Genomic DNA, 20,703 nt, shown 5'->3' on the forward strand with positions numbered 1-20,703 from the left:
TCTTCTTGGTCCCGCGGCGGATGTCCTCCCACCTCTTGCGGCAGTGGGTGCCCCGTCGATGGTGGACCCCCAGGGCCCGGACTTCCTTGGCGATGGCACGCCAAATCCCAATCTTCTCATGGGCGCGGACCTATGTGACACGTACAGGGAGGGAGAAATACCACGTTCAAGTTTCTCAGCATTTTCCTTTCCAGTGGCCCAACGCCCCCCATCCCCGCCAGGCCCCCCGCCATGCCCCCCGCCATGCCCAACATGCCCCCCATCCCCGCCAGGCCCCCCGCCATGCCCCCCACCATGCCCAACATGCCCCCCATCCCCGCCAGGCCCCCCGCCATGCCCAACATGCCCCCCATCCCCGCCAGGCCCCCCGCCATGCCCCCCGCCAGGCCCAACATGCCCCCTGTTGGAAAATGGGTTATTGGTAGGGCAGGTAGGTACCTACACCTAGCAACAAGCCACAAACCTCCACAAAAGTACAGTTAGGTCTCAGTAAATTAATCCCAGCTCTACCCTTGGTAGCTTGGCATCGAGCGTCAAGGCTTAACTTAGGAGACAAAGTGTAAAGCATTCAAATATCACAAAACAGTAATTAAATAAAACACAGGAAACAGTTTAAAAATCCAAAACCAATTTATAAAAATAGCTTATATTTTTATCTTTAAAATGACACAAAAACGATTAAAATCTGTTCAGGGGAACCGGAGATATGAATTTTTAAAGTATTATTATTTTCTAGCGCTTAGAAACAAAAAGCGCCAATCGGGTCATCTGGTTGCACCAGGACCGGGGCAAAGTCAAACTTTCAGGCCGACCGCGATGGAGCCCTGCTCGGCTACAAGTCGCGGGAGGCCTCGGTTAAAAAGTTACCTTCTGACTTAGTCTTTATTTTGAAGTTTTTCTTCACCGGGACGAACCTGCCAGTTGAATCCGACCTCCTGGAGCCCTTGTCCGGATACGCGAAGTCGGTTTCCTCGGTGGTGATTTTTACCTTCGGACTTAGTCGTTTTTTCGACATGAAAATCTTTCGACCGGGGTAAACCTGGATCTTGATCCGACGTCCATGGAGCCCTTCTCGGATACGATGGCTGGGAGGTCCCGGTCAACTTTTTACGTTCGGACTTAGTCTCTTTTTTGGATGTTTTTCTTTACCGGGACGAACCACGAAGTCAGGCCGGGTCGCGGTTGAGGCAAGCCGGCTAGAATTTTCGCGTCGGGTCGGTCACTTTATGGAGCTTTTTTACAAAATTTGTTAAATCTTCTCCAAACTTCTGGGGCTTCACCCAGATGTTCTTTTAAGGTTCTTTTGGGGTCCACAGCTCACCACAAGGGTCCAGAAGTTCTGTGATGGTCCTTGGGGGGTGCAGACTTCAACTCCCAGAATGCACCTGGCGCAAACTCCTTTTTGGCCACTGGACAGTGGTCAGCTGGTCGCTTTCTTCAGGAGTTGGTGCAGGGGACTCTGGTTTAGCAATTTTTCACCTGTAGCAAACAGGGAGTCCCTCCTTGAACCAGTGGAAGCCAGGCAAAGTCCTTCTTGTGGTGAAGCCCAAGTGTGCAGCTGGTGCAGTCTTTCTGAGTGCAGGGTCCAGGTGCAGGCCAGGGGTCCAGCAGGGCAGTCCTTCTTCTTCTTGTAGTTCTTTCTTCTTGAAATTTGGTGGGGATCTGAGGCGTGGGTGCAGGTCTGCCAGTTTTATCCTTGCTCCTGGGTGAAAAGCAGGGGGGCCCTGGTTCTCCAATCAGGGACAGGGTCGTCCCCCTGTGATGACCACTTCCTGGGAAGTGTGGCAAAAATCCATCCCAGAAGGCAACAGTCTCTAAAAATCCAAAATGGATGAATCTGATTTTTGGAGGAGAGATCTGGCTGAGCCCACCCACTGGTGTGGCTAAAAATCATAAACACACCCCTCTCCTGCCCTCTCCTAATCTAATCAAGGGGGCACCTAGCTGTCTGGGGTTGCAGGATGTGGGGGTGTTGCTGGGTGCTCCAGATGTCCTTCTCTGCCTTTGAAGACCAGTTTGGCAGCCCTCCCCCTTCCTGCCTCACCATCTGCTGAGGGGAGATTCTCTCCCCCAAGCACATTCCTTTGTGTGAAGTCAGGCCACTTCACACCTCATTAAAGTAGCCTGGCAGAAGCTGCTGCAGGCTGGCCAATCAGAGCACAGCAGCAAAAACAATGCAGAGCTGAAATTGGCAACTTTTTAGGTAAAGTCTAAACTTTTTACCTGCACTAGTTATATTAAATCCAACAACTGGAAGTTGTGGGATATATTATAACAATCAATTTGATACCAAATTCTTGGTATGTAACATTTAAGGAGACTTTAAAATTTAAAATAAAGTCTGCCCATTCTAGCCTATGAAGGCCATTTACTTCAATGAGGGAAAAACGAATTTGGCTGTTTTTACCTCACCAGGGCTTATAAATCTATTTTTATAAAGTCCCTGCTTATAGTTACATGGCACCCAGCCCTAGGGGCACATAGGGCACACCTTAGGGGTGACTTATATGTAAAAATAAGGTAATTTAAGACTTTGGAAGTACCTTTAATTCCAAAGTCGAATTTGCATATATCTTTAATTTAAAAGCAGCCAGCAAGGCAGGCTTGCTTTTAAAATGACGCTGGGCACCTCAGCAATGCACCTAGGTGTGCACCACCTATGCTGTGGTCCCTAAACCTACATGCCCTACCATATACTAGGGACTTATAGGTAGGTTAACTTAGCCAATTATAATTAGCCTAATTTGCATATCCATTTTACACAGAGCACAGGCCCTGGGACTGGTTAGCAGTACCCAGGGCACCATCAGAGTCAGGAAAACACCAGCATAAAGTGGAAAATGGGGGCAAAAAGTTAGGGGGCCTCTGCAATCAGCCCCAGTTTCTCACACAACCCCCCCCCAGCCCACACGCCCAGGAGACTCAGCCCAACCCTGGGAGAGTCTTCCTGGCTTGTTAGGCGAGGAAGACAGTGCAGAAAACTGGCTGTCCCTTTGCAGGGCCTACTCTGCCTTATATCCTCCTGTCAGGGTCACTCCCTCTGGGTAGTGAAGCCATCCCAACAGTAAAAGGACCCAACCCAAACTGAAACTTCCCTCTAGGGGGGTCTTCCTCCTCTCTCTCTGCCAACTTGGGTAGTGAGGTGCCCACCTCCCCTACTCCTAACTTTGCTAGGGCAAGACCTAGTTTACCCAAAGAGGTCACCCAACACTTGAGCAACCCCACCATGACCAACAGGGTCAGGGGGCCTACTTTGCTATTGGCCTTGGGGTCTGCCTCCCAGGCCAAGTACAGTGCTGCCAGGAAGGCTAGCACCCAGCAGAGGCTACTGACAGCTGTCAGTACCCAGAACCACACCCTAAGCTCTCCACTGACAGGTGGCTGAGCTGCTTTAGGGGCATCTTTGGGGTCCTGGCACCCCTCTTGCCGTCTAGAGTGGGGGGCTACCACCTCCTGTGGCAGACACCCTCCTTCCACTCTCCCTTCTGTCAGTGCAGGGGCAACACCTTGCATCTGGACAGCTGCCTGACTACTCAGGACTTCCTTGGGGTCAGGTGAGGCCTCACCAGTGCCAACTCTGGGCTCCCCCCCTACTGGGGCAGAAGGCCTTTGGCTCCATGGAACTCTCTTTAAGAGTGGCCTACCCTTCCTTTTCTTCTTTCCTTTTCTTGGGGACCCCTGTCTCCTAACTGTAGGGACTGACTCCCCAAGACTTTGGGTTGGGGGGGCGCCCTGGGCGACCACCCCATCTGTGACCAGACTCACCTCTGGGAGGTCATTGCCCAGGATACAATCTAGGGGAAGGTCAGCACTGACTACCACCCTAATCCAGTCAAGGATACCCTCCCTCTCTAGGGGCACTATGGCTACAGGTTTGGAGGTGACCTCCCCTGTGGCTATCCTGACTTTCTTTGTCTTTCCTGGGACATACATGTCTGGGGTCACTAACCGGTCACTCACTATAGTGTGACTGGCACCGGTGTCTCTCAGGCCAGTGGTAGGGATCCCATTCACTTGAATGTGGTGGAAGTGCCTACTCCCACCCTCAGGGATCACCAGCTTACCATCTGGTCCTGTCTCCCAGCACAATGCTAGGAGGACTTCATCATCTGAGGAATCCTCCTCTATGGCTACACTGGACAGCCCAGTGCTAACCACCTTCTTTGGACAGGCTGCATCTCCTCTGAAGTGACCTGTCTGCTGACAGTCAAAGCAAGCCCTACTGTCCAAGAGCTTTTTTAACCCTGGGTCTCCCTGTCTCTGCATGTCAGAGTGGGAGTGGGATTTACTCTCCTCCTTCTTAGGGTTCTGGGGTACAGAGGGAGTCTCTGAGGTGGGCTTACCACCTCCCTCCTTAGGTTTTTGGGGACCTGTCCCCCCCTTCTTGGAGTCTCCCCCCTGGGACTTGACAACCACCCTGGTTCTCAACCACTCATCAGCTGCCTCCCCTAGCTCTCTAGGGTTGGTCAGCTTAGAGTCCACTAGATGCTGGCGTAACCTTTCTTGGATACAATTGGTCAAGATGTGCTCTCTCATGATCAGATTGTATAACCCCTCATAAGTATTTACTTTGTTGCCAATAATCCAGCCCTCTAGTGCCTTTAGTGAGGTGTCCACAAAGTCAACCCAAGACTGGGTACTGACCTTCTGGGCGTCCCTGAACTTCATTCTATATTGCTCTGGGGTCAGACCAAACTTCTTGGCTAAGCACCTTTTCATACTAGGGTATGAATCTGCCTCTTCCCCCCTTAAGGTCAGAAGCCTATCCCTCCCTGAGTTGGGGACCAACTCCCTCAAAAGGGAACCCCAGTATTGAGGCCTAACCTTTCTCATTTGGAGTGCCCTCTCAAAGGCCTCCAGCCACTTATCTATGTCATCCCCCTCTACATAAGCAGGGACCACCCCCTTGGGTAATCTGGGGCAAACTCCCCCACCCATGGACACCTCAGCTTCTTTATCGCTGCTTTCATCTCTTTTTTCTTTGTATGCCCACTTTTTCTTTTCTTGGGCCAGCTTCTCTGCTTCCAAAGCTATGTAGGCTAGCTGGGCTTCCAGCTCTCTTTCCCTGATGGATGGGTTCTCTCCTCCTGAAAGGACCCTCTTCCTACCACTAGCTTTGGATCTGCCCCTAGTGACTGTGTTTACTGAGGACCGTTCTTCCTCTTCCTCACTTAGGCTCGGATGCCTTCCCTCCCCTGAGTGGTTAGAGTTAGCATCTTCCCCTTTTTCTTCTCCCTCTGGAGCTTCCTCTGTGCCTAGCTCTTGGGCCTCAGCCCATGCTGTCAGGGATTTAATCAGGATTTGCTTCCTGAGATCAGTGGTTGCAGGCAACCCTCTTTCAAGACATAACCCCCTAAGCTGGACTACTGTCAGTGTGGGTAGGCTAGCCAGATCAAGCTCCATGGTTCCCTAGTTTTGTGTCAACAAAAACTTTTTGCAAAAATTGGTAACAAGAATTTAGAAAAATTACAAAAATGCAATAATTGAAATTAATCCAAATTAATTTAAAAAAAATTAAAATTAAAAATTAAAAACAATTTTTGCACTAGGACAATTTAAAGGATTTTTAATTTGTTTTATCTAAAACTGTAACGTGATATTGAACACAAGTACAGGATCCCGTCGCTGCTTCCAATTATGTTGGAAAATGGGTTATTGGTAGGGCAGGTAGGTACCTACACCTAGCAACAAGCCACAAACCTCCACAAAAGTACAGTTAGGTCTCAGTAAATTAATCCCAGCTCTACCCTTGGTAGCTTGGCATCGAGCGTCAAGGCTTAACTTAGGAGACAAAGTGTAAAGCATTCAAATATCACAAAACAGTAATTAAATAAAACACAGGAAACAGTTTAAAAATCCAAAACCAATTTATAAAAATAGCTTATATTTTTATCTTTAAAATGACACAAAAACGATTAAAATCGGTTCAGGGGAACCGGAGATATGAATTTTTAAAGTATTATTATTTTCTAGCGCTTAGAAACAAAAAGCGCCAATCGGGTCATCTGGTTGCACCAGGACCGGGGCAAAGTCAAACTTTCAGGCCGACCGCGATGGAGCCCTGCTCGGCTACAAGTCGCGGGAGGCCTCGGTTAAAAAGTTACCTTCTGACTTAGTCTTTATTTTGAAGTTTTTTTTCACCGGGACGAACCTGCCAGTTGAATCCGACCTCCTGGAGCCCTTGTCCGGATACGCGAAGTCGGTTTCCTCGTGGTGATTTTTACCTTCGGACTTAGTCGTTTTTTCGACATGAAAATCTTTCGACCGGGGTAAACCTGGATCTTGATCCGACGTCCATGGAGCCCTTCTCGGATACGATGGCTGGGAGGTCCCAGTCAACTTTTTACGTTCGGACTTAGTCTCTTTTTTGGATGTTTTTCTTTACCGGGACGAACCACGAAGTCAGGCCGGGTCGCGGTTGAGGCAAGCCGGCTAGAATTTTCGCGTCGGGTCGGTCACTTTATGGAGCTTTTTTACAAAATTTGTCAAATCTTCTCCAAACTTCTGGGGCTTCACCCAGATGTTCTTTTAAGGTTCTTTTGGGGTCCACAGCTCACCACAAGGGTCCAGAAGTTCTGTGATGGTCCTTGGGGGGTGCGGACTTCAACTCCCAGAATGCACCTGGCGCAAACTCCTTTTTGGCCACTGGACAGTGGTCAGCTGGTCGCTTTCTTCAGGAGTTGGTGCAGGGGACTCTGGTTTAGCAATTTTTCACCTATAGCAAACAGGGAGTCCCTCCTTGAACCAGTGGAAGCCAGGCAAAGTCCTTCTTGTGGTGAAGCCCAAGTGTGCAGCTGGTGCAGTCTTTCTGAGTGCAGGGTCCAGGTGCAGGCCAGGGGTCCAGCAGGGCAGTCCTTCTTCTTCTTGTAGTTCTTTCTTCTTGAAATTTGGTGGGGATCTGAGGCGTGGGTGCAGGTCTGCCAGTTTTATCCTTGCTCCTGGGTGAAAAGCAGGGGGGCCCTGGTTCTCCAATCAGGGACAGGGTCGTCCCCCTGTGATGACCACTTCCTGGGAAGTGTGGCAAAAATCCATCCCAGAAGGCAACAGTCTCTAAAAATCCAAAATGGATGAATCTGATTTTTGGAGGAGAGATCTGGCTGAGCCCACCCACTGGTGTGGCTAAAAATCATAAACACACCCCTCTCCTGCCCTCTCCTAATCTAATCAAGGGGGCACCTAGCTGTCTGGGGTTGCAGGATGTGGGGGTGTTGCTGGGTGCTCCAGATGTCCTTCTCTGCCTTTGAAGACCAGTTTGGCAGCCCTCCCCCTTCCTGCCTCACCATCTGCTGAGGGGAGATTCTCTCCCCCAAGCACATTCCTTTGTGTGAAATCAGGCCACTTCACACCTCATTAAAGTAGCCTGGCAGAAGCTGCTGCAGGCTGGCCAATCAGAGCACAGCAGCAAAAACAATGCAGAGCTGAAATTGGCAACTTTTTAGGTAAAGTCTAAACTTTTTACCTGCACTAGTTATATTAAATCCAACAACTGGAAGTTGTGGGATTTATTATAACAATCAATTTGATACCAAATTCTTGGTATGTAACATTTAAGGAGACTTTAAAATTTAAAATAAAGTCTGCCCATTCTAGCCTATGAAGGCCATTTACTTCAATGAGGGAAAAACGAATTTGGCTGTTTTTACCTCACCAGGGCTTATAAATCTATTTTTATAAAGTCCCTGCTTATAGTTACATGGCACCCAGCCCTAGGGGCACATAGGGCACACCTTAGGGGTGACTTATATGTAAAAATAAGGTAATTTAAGACTTTGGAAGTACCTTTAATTCCAAAGTCGAATTTGCATATAACTTTAATTTAAAAGCAGCCAGCAAGGCAGGCTTGCTTTTGAAATGACACTGGGCACCTCAGCAATGCACCTAGGTGTGCACCACCTATGCTGTGGTCCCTAAACCTACATGCCCTACCATATACTAGGGACTTATAGGTAGGTTAACTTAGCCAATTATAATTAGCCTAATTTGCATATCCATTTTACACAGAGCACAGGCCCTGGGACTGGTTAGCAGTACCCAGGGCACCATCAGAGTCAGGAAAACACCAGCATAAAGTGGAAAATGGGGGCAAAAAGTTAGGGGGCCTCTGCAATCAGCCCCAGTTTCTCACACCCCCCATCCCCGCCAGGCCCCCCGCCAGGCCCAACATGCCCCCCATCCCCGCCAGGCCCCCCGCCATGCCCAACATGCCCCCCCATCCCCGCCAGGCCCCCCGCCATGCCCCCCGCCATGCCCAACATGCCCCCCATCCCCGCCAGGCCCCCCGCCATGCCCCCCGCCATGCCCAACATGCCCCCCATCCCCGCCAGGCCCCCCGCCAGGCCCAACATGCCCCCCATCCCCGCCAGGCCCCCCGCCATGCCCAACATGCCCCCCATCCCCGCCAGGTCCCCCGCCAGGCACCCCGCCAGCCCCAACATGCCCCCCATCCCCGCCAGGCCCCCAAGCCAGCCAGTGGCCCCAAATCCATATTGAATTAAACTCACTTGTTGGTCTGGAGGACCGTAGAGTAGCGCATACTGGGGGAGGACCCCATCCACAAGTTTCTCCAACTCCTCTCCAGTGAAGGCAGGGGCCCTTTCCCCAGTCGCAGCAGCCATTGTCCCTTCCAGACCGAGGTCACAGCAACACTTGCAGTATAGGTCCTCTCCTGTGAAAGTTCAAGTCGCAAGTGGATAAGTAGATAGAAAATGGCGGTCACGTCCGCGGCGGTGCGTACCGCGGCGGTGCGGCCCGCCACCGCCGGCGCCCTTCGCCATTGGCTCCTGAAACCCATAGGCTTCAATGTTAACCAATGCGGCTTCGCGCCGCCGTCTTCGCCCGCCGCCCGCCGCGGTGTGCCACGCCAGCGCATTGACCTCACATCCCATTGTCACACTTCACAGGTCAAGCAGCCGCCATTTCCAGGGCCCACATGGCTCAATTTCAACTGCGTCACACAGGCCTAGGCCTTGCATAGCCACTCAGACACGCCATTCACTGCATAGAGAATCGTATACTGTGCTAGCTGTGAGTACGTACCTGTGGGTTGCTTGACTGTGTGCTCCATGTTGTCCTTCCTAGGCACCGTCCGCTGGGTTGGGCGAGGAGACGGATGAATCCTCCCGTGTACCGACCGCTGGTGGACCTGTCGACAATGGAAGAACGCCACATTATCCTGACCTACCGTCTTAACCGTGCCACTATCCATGAACTGTGTGCCCAGCTGGAGCCCGACCTGATGTCCCCCATCCGCCAACCCACAGGGATTCCCCCTCTGGTGCAGGTCATGTCAGTACTCCATTTCTTGGCAAGTGGGTCATTTCAGACAACCGTGGGAATTGCTTCCGGGATGTCTCAGCCCATGTTTTCGAAGGTGTTATCCAGAGTGTTGTCTGCCCTGATGAAATCCGTGAGGAACTACATCATTTTCCCTGAGGTGGGCGAATTGGCTACAGTGAAGGGTGATTTCTACGCCCTTGGACATATTCCCAACGTAATTGGTGCCATTGATGGGACCCATGTGGCTTTGGTTCCCCCAAGAGACAGGGAGCAGGTGTACAGGAACAGAAAAAATTACCATTCAATGAACATCCAGGTGGTGTGTTTGGCTGACCAGTACATCTCGCATGTAAATGCCAAATTCCCAGGGTCAGTGCATGACGCCTACATCCTCAGGAATAGCAGCATCCCTTACGTGATGGAACAGCTACAGAGACACCGTGTATGGCTAGTGGGGGACTCTGGGTACCCCAACCTGTCGTGGCTACTGACCCCAGTAAGGAATCCCCGGACCAGGGCAGAGGAACGGTACAATGAGGCCCATGGGCGTACTAGGAGGGTGATCGAACGCACCTTTGGCCTCCTAAAGGCCAGGTTTTGCTGCCTGCATATGACAGGTGGATCCCTAATGTACTCACCTAAGAAGGTGTGTCACATCATCGTGGCCTGCTGCATGCTTCACAACCTGGCTTTGCGCCGCCAGGTGCCTTTCCTGCAGGAGGATGGTCGAGACGGTGGTGTTGTGGCAGCGGTGGAACCTGAGGAGAGTGACGAGGAGGAAGACGACGGGGCTGAAACAGACAACAGGGACAGAATCATTGAACAGTACTTCCAATAGGACACAGGTAACATTTCAAAGATAATTTAGTAAATGTTAACTACTCTCCAGCATCTCTGCTGCCTGTCTATTTGCCCCAGTGTATGATGACTGAGTTTTGGCTTTTCCCTCCCTATTTCAGATCTGGGGTCCCCACTACGAGTCCTGTGCTTCGTTTCCCCATGGACTACAGCTTTGTGGCAGCTGTTTGTTGACTTCACCATGTACAAGGACATATTTGCACTGTCATGTCAATTACAATCTATTGAAATCACAGCCAGACTCCTGATATTTTGGTGCAAAATAGGTGTTTATTTAAGTGCTCAAAATGGGATGGGTAGTTTCAAGTGGGTGGGGGCTATGGTGAAGGAATGTCCATGGCAGAGTCCAGAGTAACAGTCACACAGGTGCATTGTCCAGAGGCCTGTGGAGAGATGGAGCATGGGCAGTTCAAGGATGGACAGGGTGACAATGTGGGACAGTGGGATGACATCAGGTGGTATCCATTGCTGGCGGGGGTCTTGACATCCTACTCTGTCTTCTTGCGAGATCTCAGGGCCCTCTTGCGGGGTGGTTCTTCTCCTGCAGGAGGTGGGGGTCTGGTGGGCTGCTGCTGTGCGGGGGCCTCCTGTCCACTAGCGCCGGCGGAGGTGGTTGGCTGTTCTTGGTCCAGGCTAGTGGCAGGGGCCCTTGGGTGTTGTTCAGTGTCCGCCCTGTTGTTGACGAGGTCCTGCAGCAGCCCTACCATGGTAACCAGGGTGGTGTTGATGGCTCTGATGTCCTCCCTGTACCCCCGATAGTGTTCCTCCTGCAGCACCTGGATCTCCTGGAACCGGGCCAGTACCGTCGCCATCGTCTCCTGGGAGCGGTTGTATGCTCCCATGATGGTGGTGAGGACCTCGTGGAGAGTGGGTTCCCTGGGCCTCTCCTCCCCCCCCTGTCGCACAGCTGCCCTCCGAGTTCCCCTGTTTCCCTGGGCCTCTGCCCCCTGGCCGGTGTGCCCACTACCACTGCCCCCAGGTCCCTGTTGTTGTTGGGGTGGTGGGTTATCCTGGGTGCCCTGTAGTGGTAGACACACCGCAGATTGACGCGCCCTGGAGACAGAGGCATGGGCCCGCTGGGTGGGAGCTGTGCTGGTGTTCCCAGAGGGGTTTGGGTCTGTAGTGGCCTGGGCCTGTGTGAGGGGAACCGACTGTCCAGAGGTCCCCGATGGTCCGGGCTGGTCATCGGTGTCCAGGTCGACAGAGCTGCTGTCATCGCTGACGGCCTCTTGGGTGGGGGGTGTGGAGAATTCTGGCCCCTCCGCCGCGGTGTGTTGACGGTCGGGTCCTGCAGGGGTATAGAGGTATGGTTATAGTTTCAATGTGTCGCATATGGGTGTATCTGTGGGTTCTCGTGTCCCCAAGTGCTGGCATTCGTGTGTGGGGGCTTTGGTGAGGGTGGCTTGTGGGGGGGATGTGTATATGCATTGGGCATGCTTTGGTGATGGGTGTCCATGCTTAGTGGACGCATGCAGGCCTAGGTTTTGGGATGTGTGGGTTGTGATGGTGAGACATTGGCGGGGAATAGGTGTGCTGGGGGTGGGGGTGAGGATGGTGGTGGGGGTGAGGATGGTGGTGGGGGTGGGGGTGAGGGTGGGGTTCGAGGATGGGGGTGAGGGTGGGGTTCGAGGATGGGGGTGAGGGTTGGGGTCTGATTTGGCATGCAGGTGGGGGGGAAGCAGTATTGAAGCTTCAACTTACCAGTATCCATTCCTCCGCCGACTCCTGCGAGGCCGTCAGGATGCAGGATGTTCAAGACTTCCTCCTCCCATGATGTGAATTGTGGAGGTTGAGGTGGGGGTCCTCCGCCAGTCTTCTGCACGGCGATGTTGTGCCTGGATACCATGGAACGCACCTTCCCCCGTAGGTCGTTCCATCGCTTCCTGATGTCTTCCCGATTTCTGGGGTGCTGTCCCACTGCGTTCACCCTGTCGACAATCCTCTGCCATAGCTCCATCCTCCGGGCAATGCTGGTGTATTGTATCTGTGTGCCGAACAGCTGGGGCTCTACCCGAACGATTTCCTCCACCATGACCCTGAGTTCTTCGTCTGTGAAGCGGGGTTGTCTTTGGGGTGCCATGGGGTGGGGTGTATGATGTGTGGGGTGGAGTATGTGTATTTAAGTGAGTTGAGTGTGGTGGTGTGTGTTGTTTTGTGTGTGGATAGTGTGTGGGTGATGGTGTTGAGTGGCTGTGGCAGTTATTTTTTGGATGCTGGTGTCTCGCTCTTGCCTTCTTGACGAATTTTTTAGCGTAGGGGTTTGTGGGTGATGTGGGTGTGTGTTTTATATTGTATTGTGTGTGTGGGAGTGGTGTGTGTATGTGTATCAGGTGTGTGGGATTCAAATCGTCCAATGTGGCTGAGTTTTGTTAGTTTGTGTGTATTCTGACCGCGGCGGTGTGTCCCGCCAATAGAATACCGCGTTTGAATGACCGCCGCGTGGATTCGTGGGTCGTAATGGGATGGGCGTATTTCTGTTGGCGTGGCGGTGGAGGTTTGGTCACCTCCACCTTTCCGCCGACCGCTGGTCTGGCGGTCTGTTGTGGCGGTCGGATTTTCGGAGGTTTGCCTTCTGCGGGTCAGAATGACCGTGGCGGGTTTCCGCGACCGCGGCGGGATTATGGAGGATTTCTGACCGGCGGTAGGCGCCTTTTACCGCCGAGGTCAGAATGACCCCCAAAATGTATTTTAATTCTTAGGAATAATTTATTGCAGATGAAGACATTTCTAATGTGTTGGGCTTGGCCCTTTCTGCAGGGCCATCCCCAAACTGTTTACTGAATTCATTGTGTTATTTTCAGGGTTCTGCACACTTTAACACTGCTAACCATTGTTAAAATGCTCGTGCTCCTTCCTTGAAACATGGTGGAATTTGCTTATACCCCAATGGCCTATTTTAATTTACTTATAAGTCCCTAATAAAGTGGCACTATATGTTGCTAGGGCCCGTACATTACCCGATAGAATCTAAAAGCACCAATCTGGACATCTGATCACACTCGACGGGGGCAAAGTCAAACTTTGAGGCCAACTGCGATGGTGCCCTGCTTGGTTACAATGAGCAGGAGGCCTCAAAATTTTACCTTCAGATTTAGGGGCATATTTATAATGCCCTAGCGCCACCTAGCGCCACATTAACTATAAGGTAACCTTTGTTTTTTTCAGTGAAAAAAACTATAGATAGATATTAATATAAATAGTATATATATGTATATTGATAGATATAGATATGTATATAGATATATATATGTATATAGATATAGATTTATATAGAAATATATATAGCCATGATCCAGCAGAAATAAAGGTCACACTCTCGGAAAAGGTGTACATTCATACATTCAAACAGTTACAAACACAGACATGTTTCGGCAAGTGCCTTAGTCAATATCAGCGTCACACAGCATGAGGTTCGAATAATTAACAATCACTCAGTTGTCCAAAATGACAATTAACAAAAAAAAGGTTTACCCCAAGCCCATACATCCAGATCAATCCTAAGGCGGTTGCCATCTTTAAATAAGCAAATCCATTCATTATAATTTATAAACACACATATAAAGAGCAATCTCATCATAACGTGCTCAATTTGCGACATTCCTATAATAATTAAATTGAATTCATAATCATATTGACTGGCTTGTATTCTTCAAATGGGAATGAAAACACTTCCACTATATTATGACACAAATTGCAACATCAAATCCCAGTTAATCACAGTTGAGCCCTGGATGGGCTAATGCAGAAAATTTCTCAATCCTATAGCTAATCTATACCCACAGATATTGTTGAAAAAGAAAAACCCTACTTGGTTTATCATAAATCGAATGCATATCAAAAAATGTTCCTACAATGGCTGCCCACTTTAAATAGTCATTTGCCACTTTTTTCAAACAGAAATTCATGTGGAAGGGCACAATCCACATTACTACCTTGAAAGTCACAAACTAAAATGTCGAAATTGATTAAGAAAATTAATCAGCCCAAAGACCATTACATTCTATTGCTCTTCAAATAAACAATCAATTATCATCACAATGTGGGTAAATAGCACCACGCATCACATCTCATTCTGGCCTGTATGGTGCTTCGCATCATATTACATGCATGGTGTACAAACCTATCCTAAATGTACTGCTAGTTCTTCCTCGCTATTCAAGCCAAAGGGTACTTTTGTCTGTAAGTGTATAAGGAAGTCAGATTCTAAGGGCCAGATGTAGGTAGGTATCCGATTGCGACTTGCAATTTGCGAGTCATAGCGACTCGCAAATTGCAACTCGCAATCCGAGATGCAGAAAGGTGTCTCAGACACCTTCTGCGACTCGCTATGGGGTCGCAAAGACCCACCTCATGAATATTCATGAGGTGGGTCGCAGTTTGCGACTCCATAGCGAGTCTAGGCACTCAGGGGTATGGTGGCCTGCTGGAGACAGCAGACCACCATGTCCGTGACTGCTTTTTTAATAAAGTATTTTTTTTTTCTTCTCTTTGCAGCCCGTTTGCCTTCAAGGAAAACGAGCTTCAAAAAGAAAAAATTTCGAAACCATTCGAAAAAATTATTTTTGTGGGCATCCACTTCAAGTGGATGGTAACTGCAAGTTGGTTTGCGACCACTTGCGCGGTCACAAAGCAACTCTACATTGCGATGCGGTCGCAAATAGGAAGGGAACACCCCTTCCTATTTGCAAGTCGGAATCACATTTTGCGAGTCAATACCGACTCGCAAAATGTGATTCTGCATCGCGTTCAGCCTTTTGCGCCTCGCAAACTGCATTTTTTGCCATTTGCGAGGCGCAAAAGGCTTCCTACATCCGGCCCCAAGTGATTTAATCTCATTACTCTATCACCTCCTCTTTCTCCCTGAGTGATGTGATCTATACAGAAATACTTAAGTACATTTCTATTATTTCCCCCCTCCCACTTTCAAAAGTTATTTTGGCTCCAGGGAGGTGGTGGTCCTCAGGTCCCAGAGGGGTCTGCAAGGTCCACATAGCTTAAAGTTAGTCCCAGGGAGCTGGTGGTCCCAGGGGCCCGGGAAGGTCTGTGAGATCCCTCATTGCTAGTAATAATTTGACCCTAAGGAGGTGGTGGTTCCCAGGGCCTGGGGGGTCCAAGTGATTCCCCCCTCATTTCACAGATACAGCCCTGAAGAGGTGGTGATCCCTGGGGCTTGGGGAGTTCAGGCAACCCCCCTTATTACTAATATTTAGCCCCAGGGAAGTGGGGCTCCATGATCCTCAGAAGGAGGGCCCAGTGCACCCCTACTATTTTTTCATAATGGCCACGGGACATGGCTTTTTTAAGTTGAGAACTCCTTTTTCACTGTGAGCCTTCTTCCTCTCACAGGAGCAAGACGCTCCTGTGAGTCTTGTGAGAGCAAGTTCTCTTATTGGCTGGTTGTTGGAATGTTGGAAATGAAATGGCCGCTGTTACTGTTTAATGTTGGGAATTTGGAGATGTTGTGGAAATGAAGTAAAACAATTATATAAGCAGACAGCATAAGGGCACACTGGTCCCCCTGGATCTACAGAGGAGAGTTGTAAGGGATAATTACTGTAAAGAGTTTAAATGTAAATTGTGTTTAACTAATTTTAATGATCTCACAGGACTCTTGTAGGATCATGAAAAGTAAAAATAAGTAGATAACTTCACAATATATTCTACTAGTAGGAATGGATATTGTAGTACTTGCTTTTGAGAGAAAGAGTGTAAAAGATACATACTGTAGTGAGTAGATGGTTAATTTTTATTTTGAAAAAATGTAACAATCCCGTAAGGCACCTGCGAGACCTGCATGAGAAATTACTGCACCTGCCACAAGGGGTTTTATGATCTAGTGATCCTCTCACGAGACCCGCATGAAAATTAACTGCACCCACCACAAGGTGTTTATGATCCCAAGAGAATCTTGCAATGTTGTATGGGGAAGTAAAAAGTAAAAAAAAAAAAAGGGCCACAGCTCAGTCATTGTTATCATTCTTATTATGTGGTTGACAAAATGCTATGATGTAATTGGTTGTAGAACCAGAGATAGCTCAGGTTTTCCATGGTGCTTTGGAGGAGAAAGTAGTTGGTTTGAGTTGTGCTTTGTGAACTGTATCTTATAGGCATAATGCTTTGCTGAAACATTCTCAACATGTACCCTGCTAATACATACCAGGAAAATGAACACTCTTTGGCATGCTAAGGTAGCAAAAAGACTGGAAAAGAAGTGCTACCAGAATCAAAATCCAGTGGGCAAATAAAGCAAAAAGGGGGGAGAGATTGCTGCCTGCAGATGAGTGTTTAAAATATTTTTAAAACATGTGGAGGCACTTATTTTATTTATTTAACCCCTTAGCTGCCAGGCCTTTCCCTCAGACCCTAGTTCTGAGCCATTTTTTTTTTTTTACTATTCGGGGTAGTTCACACTTAGGCCTTCTAGGAAAGTCCTCTTTTTTGCCCTGGTCACCACCAAACCTTTTGACTGATACTGGTGGTAACTGGCTCTGGCTGTGCCCTGGGCACTGCTAACCAGTCCCACGGCCAGTGCTTTGTGTAAAATGGAATATGCAAATTAGGCTCATTATATTTGGCTGTACCAAACTACCTATAAGTCCCTAGTATATGGTACGTGTTAGAAATGTGGTCTCTAGTTGACAGTCAGTTTGCCCTCTGTCCAAGCAGGGACCCTCACTCAAGTCAGGGTAAGGGAGTTACACTCCTAACACAACCCCTGCTCACCCCCTTGGTAGCTTGGCACAAGCAGTCAGGCTTATCTCAAAGACAATGTGTAAAGCATTTGTACCAACACACACAATAAAACAGTGAAAAGACTACAAAATGGACACCACACTAGTTTAGAAGAATAGGAAATATTTATCTTACTCAAACAAGACCAAAATGACTAAAACCCAGTCTTACTCTATAGAAAACAATGGAAATGTTGTTGTCACACAAAGTACCTGGTTTGCATCATAAATAAAGCCACACTGGTGAGCGTGTGTCGGAAAAGTCAATGATGCATTGATTCTTTACTCACAAGTGAGGCAGTGCATTGTTTATTCTCCAGTCAGGTAGGCGATGTGTCAATTTTCTCTCCCGCAAGAGATTGATGCATCGATTTCCAGGTGGGGCACCTTGGATCCGCGCAGGCTCACAAGGACTTTGATGCCCAGCGACGATGCATAAGAAATCCTTGTCGCACTGTGATGAAAAACTGCGCTGCGTGGAGTCTGTGTTGTTTTCAGCAGCTGCAAGTGGATGTTGCATTTTTTTTCCTGCCCCGATACAAGTGATGCGTTGAAATCAGCCGCGAGGCGGGTGGCGCATTGTTTTACAGCCTAGTTGCAGGTGGTGTGTCGAAACTTTCCCAGCATGGCTCCATCTGCGTGGATTACTGTCCTTGTGCTACCAGCTTCACCTTTCAAGGGCCCAATGACTGGATAGGCACCATTTGGCAGGAGTCTCAGCAGAGAGTCCAGGTGTTGGCAGAGGAAGTCTTTGAAGGCCCTAATACTTCAAAACAGGAGGCAAGCTCAGTCCAAGTCCTTGGAGATTCTTCACAAGCAGGAATATACCATAAAGTCCAGTCTTTGTCCCCTTTCACAGGCAGAAGCAGCAACTACAGGATAGCCCAGCAAAGCTCAGTCATAATCAGGGGCAGCATTTCTCTTCAGCTCTTCTCCTTGGCAGGCGTTCCTCTTGGTTCCAGAAGCAAATCTTGAAGAAATCTGAGAATCTGGGTGTTAGAAATGGGGTCTTTGGTTGGCGATCAGGTTACCCCTGTCGAAGCAAGGACCCTCACTCTAGTCAGGGTAAAAGAAAATCAAACTCAGTTAACTCCTGCTCTCCCCTCCTTGGTAGCTTGGCACGTGCAGGCAGGCTTAACTCAGAGACGATGTGTTTAGTATTTGACCAAACACACACAGCAATAGAGTGAACCACTACAAAATTACACAACACTGATTTAGAAAAATAGTAAATATTTTATCTAAAGACACAAGACCAAATACAATAAAAATCCACAATATACTGTTAAAAATATGAGTTTAGTACTTAAAAGCAAGTAAACAGTGCCTTGAGGCACAAACACTGCAAGTTAGTATTATGCGGCATTGTGACAGAGTTGTTTCCTACAATGTGACACCAATGGCACTGTTTATGGAGTTGTATGACCCCCAGGTACAGTACCTTAAGAAACCAGTAGAAAACAGGCCGGTGCATGGAGTCAGGGAGAGCGGGTTTGCTGGGGCCGATGCAACGTCGGTCCCGGTGCCACGGGGCAGAAGGAATGTGGCATTGCACAGCGGCGTCTAGTCCTCACTACAGGGCGGTGGAAATGAAGCAACATCACATGCGAAGTCCATGCCTTGGTTCCAGCAGATGCAATGTCTGGTGGAGTCACAATGTTGCAGGGCAACCTCACAGGGTCGCTATGATGTGACAGGGCCACAAGCCCTGAGATTGCGTTGGATCGTCACAGATGTTGGACTCCTGTCACTCCGGTGTCAGCAAGGTTGGCCGGGATCAGCATTTGCAGCGACGCAAGGCCTATGGGGTCATCAGACTTCTATGAGGTCCATGGCCTCTGGCAGGGGCAGCATCGCTGTTCCACGGTAGCAGTGTCAGCTCATAGGGCCGTCAGATTCGTTGCACTCAGTGAGGTCCATGGTCTTGGGGTAAGCTTTGTCATGGTTCTGGGCAGCGCATCCTTTGCGAAGTCACACAGCGTCGTCCAGCGTTGTTAGACTGTTTTGTCTCCATGAATTCACTTCCAGGGGTCCAGGAACTTGAATGGCACCCTCTGGCAAGCTAGAGTCCACAGCAAGTAGACTGAGGTCTGGTTGGTGAAGGCTTTGCTGTCCCTGATGCTTCAAAACAGGAGGCAAGCTCTACTCCAAGCCCTTGCAGTCACTTCTGAACCAGGAATGCAACACACTCCAGTCTCAGTCCCCTTGCACAGGCCGAAGCAGCAACTGCAGGATAGCCCAACACAACAGAGGAACAGGCCAGGGCAGCACTTCTCCTTAGCTCTTCAGCTCTTCTCCAGGCAGAGGTTCCTCTTGAATCCTAGAAGTAATCTAAAGTCTAGGGATTCGGGTCCTCTTCTTCTACTCCTTTTTGCCTTTGAAGTAGGCCTACTTCAAAGAAAAGTCTCAAGTGTCTGTAAGATTGTTTCTTGTCTAGACTAGGCCCCAGCCACACACCAGGAGGTTGGAGACTGCATTGTTTGAGGGCAGGCACAGCCCATTCAGGTGTGAGTGACCATTCGTCCCCTCTAGCTCAGATGGCTCATCGGAATATGTGGGCTACAGCCCAGGCCCCTTTGTGTCACTGTCTAGAGAGGTGCAAACAGCCCAACTGTCAAATTGACCTAGACAGGGAATACACAAACATGCACAGAATTGTTCAAACACACAATCTAAAAACCAACTTCACTAAAACATGTATTTTTAAATTGTAAGCTCAGAGACCTTAAAGTCCAATTTTCTATCTGCTCCCAAAGGGAATTCTGTGCTTTAATCACATGCAACCCCCATGTTAACCTATGAAAGAGATAGGCCTTGCAACAGTGAAAAACAAATTTAGCACCATTTCACTGTTAAGACATGTAAAACACATAAGTACATGTCCCACCTTTAACATACACCGCACCCTGCCCCTGGGGCTACCTAAGGCCTACCTTATAGGTGCCTTACATGTATAAAAAAGGAAGGTTTGGGCCTGGAAAGTGGGTATACTTGTCAGGTCACATTGGCAGTTTAGATTTGCACATGCAGACACTGCAGTGGCAAGTCTGAGCTATGTTTACAGGGATACTAGTATGGAGGGCACAACCAGTGCTGCAGGACCACTAGTAGCATTTGATTTACAGGCCCTGGGCACCTCAAGTGCACTTTACTAGGGACTTACTAGTAAATCAAATATGGCAATCATGAAAAAGCCAATTACACATACAGTTTACACAGGAGCACTTGAAATTTAGCACTGGTCAGCAGTGGTAAAGTGCCCAGAGTATCAAAAACAGCACAAACATAATCTAGCACACAGTCCAGCAATGGAAAGCAGAGGAAAAAAAGACAGGGGAGGCTATGCCAAGGATGCCAGGTCTAACAGTAGGGCATGAAGGTTTATGGTCCCTGCGTAGATAGTGTACCCATAGGTGTACTGCTATGATGCCCAGTGTATTTTTAAAGGCAGGCCTTCCTTGCTGGCTGCTTTTAAGTTAAAAGTCTCATCCCAAATTCTACTTTGTACTTCCAAAGTCCTAAGATACTTATGCCCATATTTATACTTTTTGACGCAAAACTGCGCCAACGCAGTTTTGCGTCAAAAAAATTAGCGCCGGCTAACGCCATTCTGAAGCGCCATGCGGGCGCCGTATTTATTCAATGACGTTAGCCGGCGTTAGCCGCCGGCGCTGTCTGGTGTGCGTTAAAAATCCGACGTACACCAGGCAGCGCCGGCGTAGGGGGAAAATGGCGTATGGGCGTCCAGAAATGGTGCAAGTCAGTCTGAGGCAAAAAAATCGCCACAACCCGATTTGCGCCATTTTTTTACGACGCCCATCCCCCATTGAAATGACTC

The sequence above is a fragment of the Pleurodeles waltl genome, chromosome 3_1 (genome assembly GCF_031143425.1).
Source record: "Pleurodeles waltl isolate 20211129_DDA chromosome 3_1, aPleWal1.hap1.20221129, whole genome shotgun sequence".
Taxonomy (NCBI): domain Eukaryota; kingdom Metazoa; phylum Chordata; class Amphibia; order Caudata; family Salamandridae; genus Pleurodeles; species Pleurodeles waltl.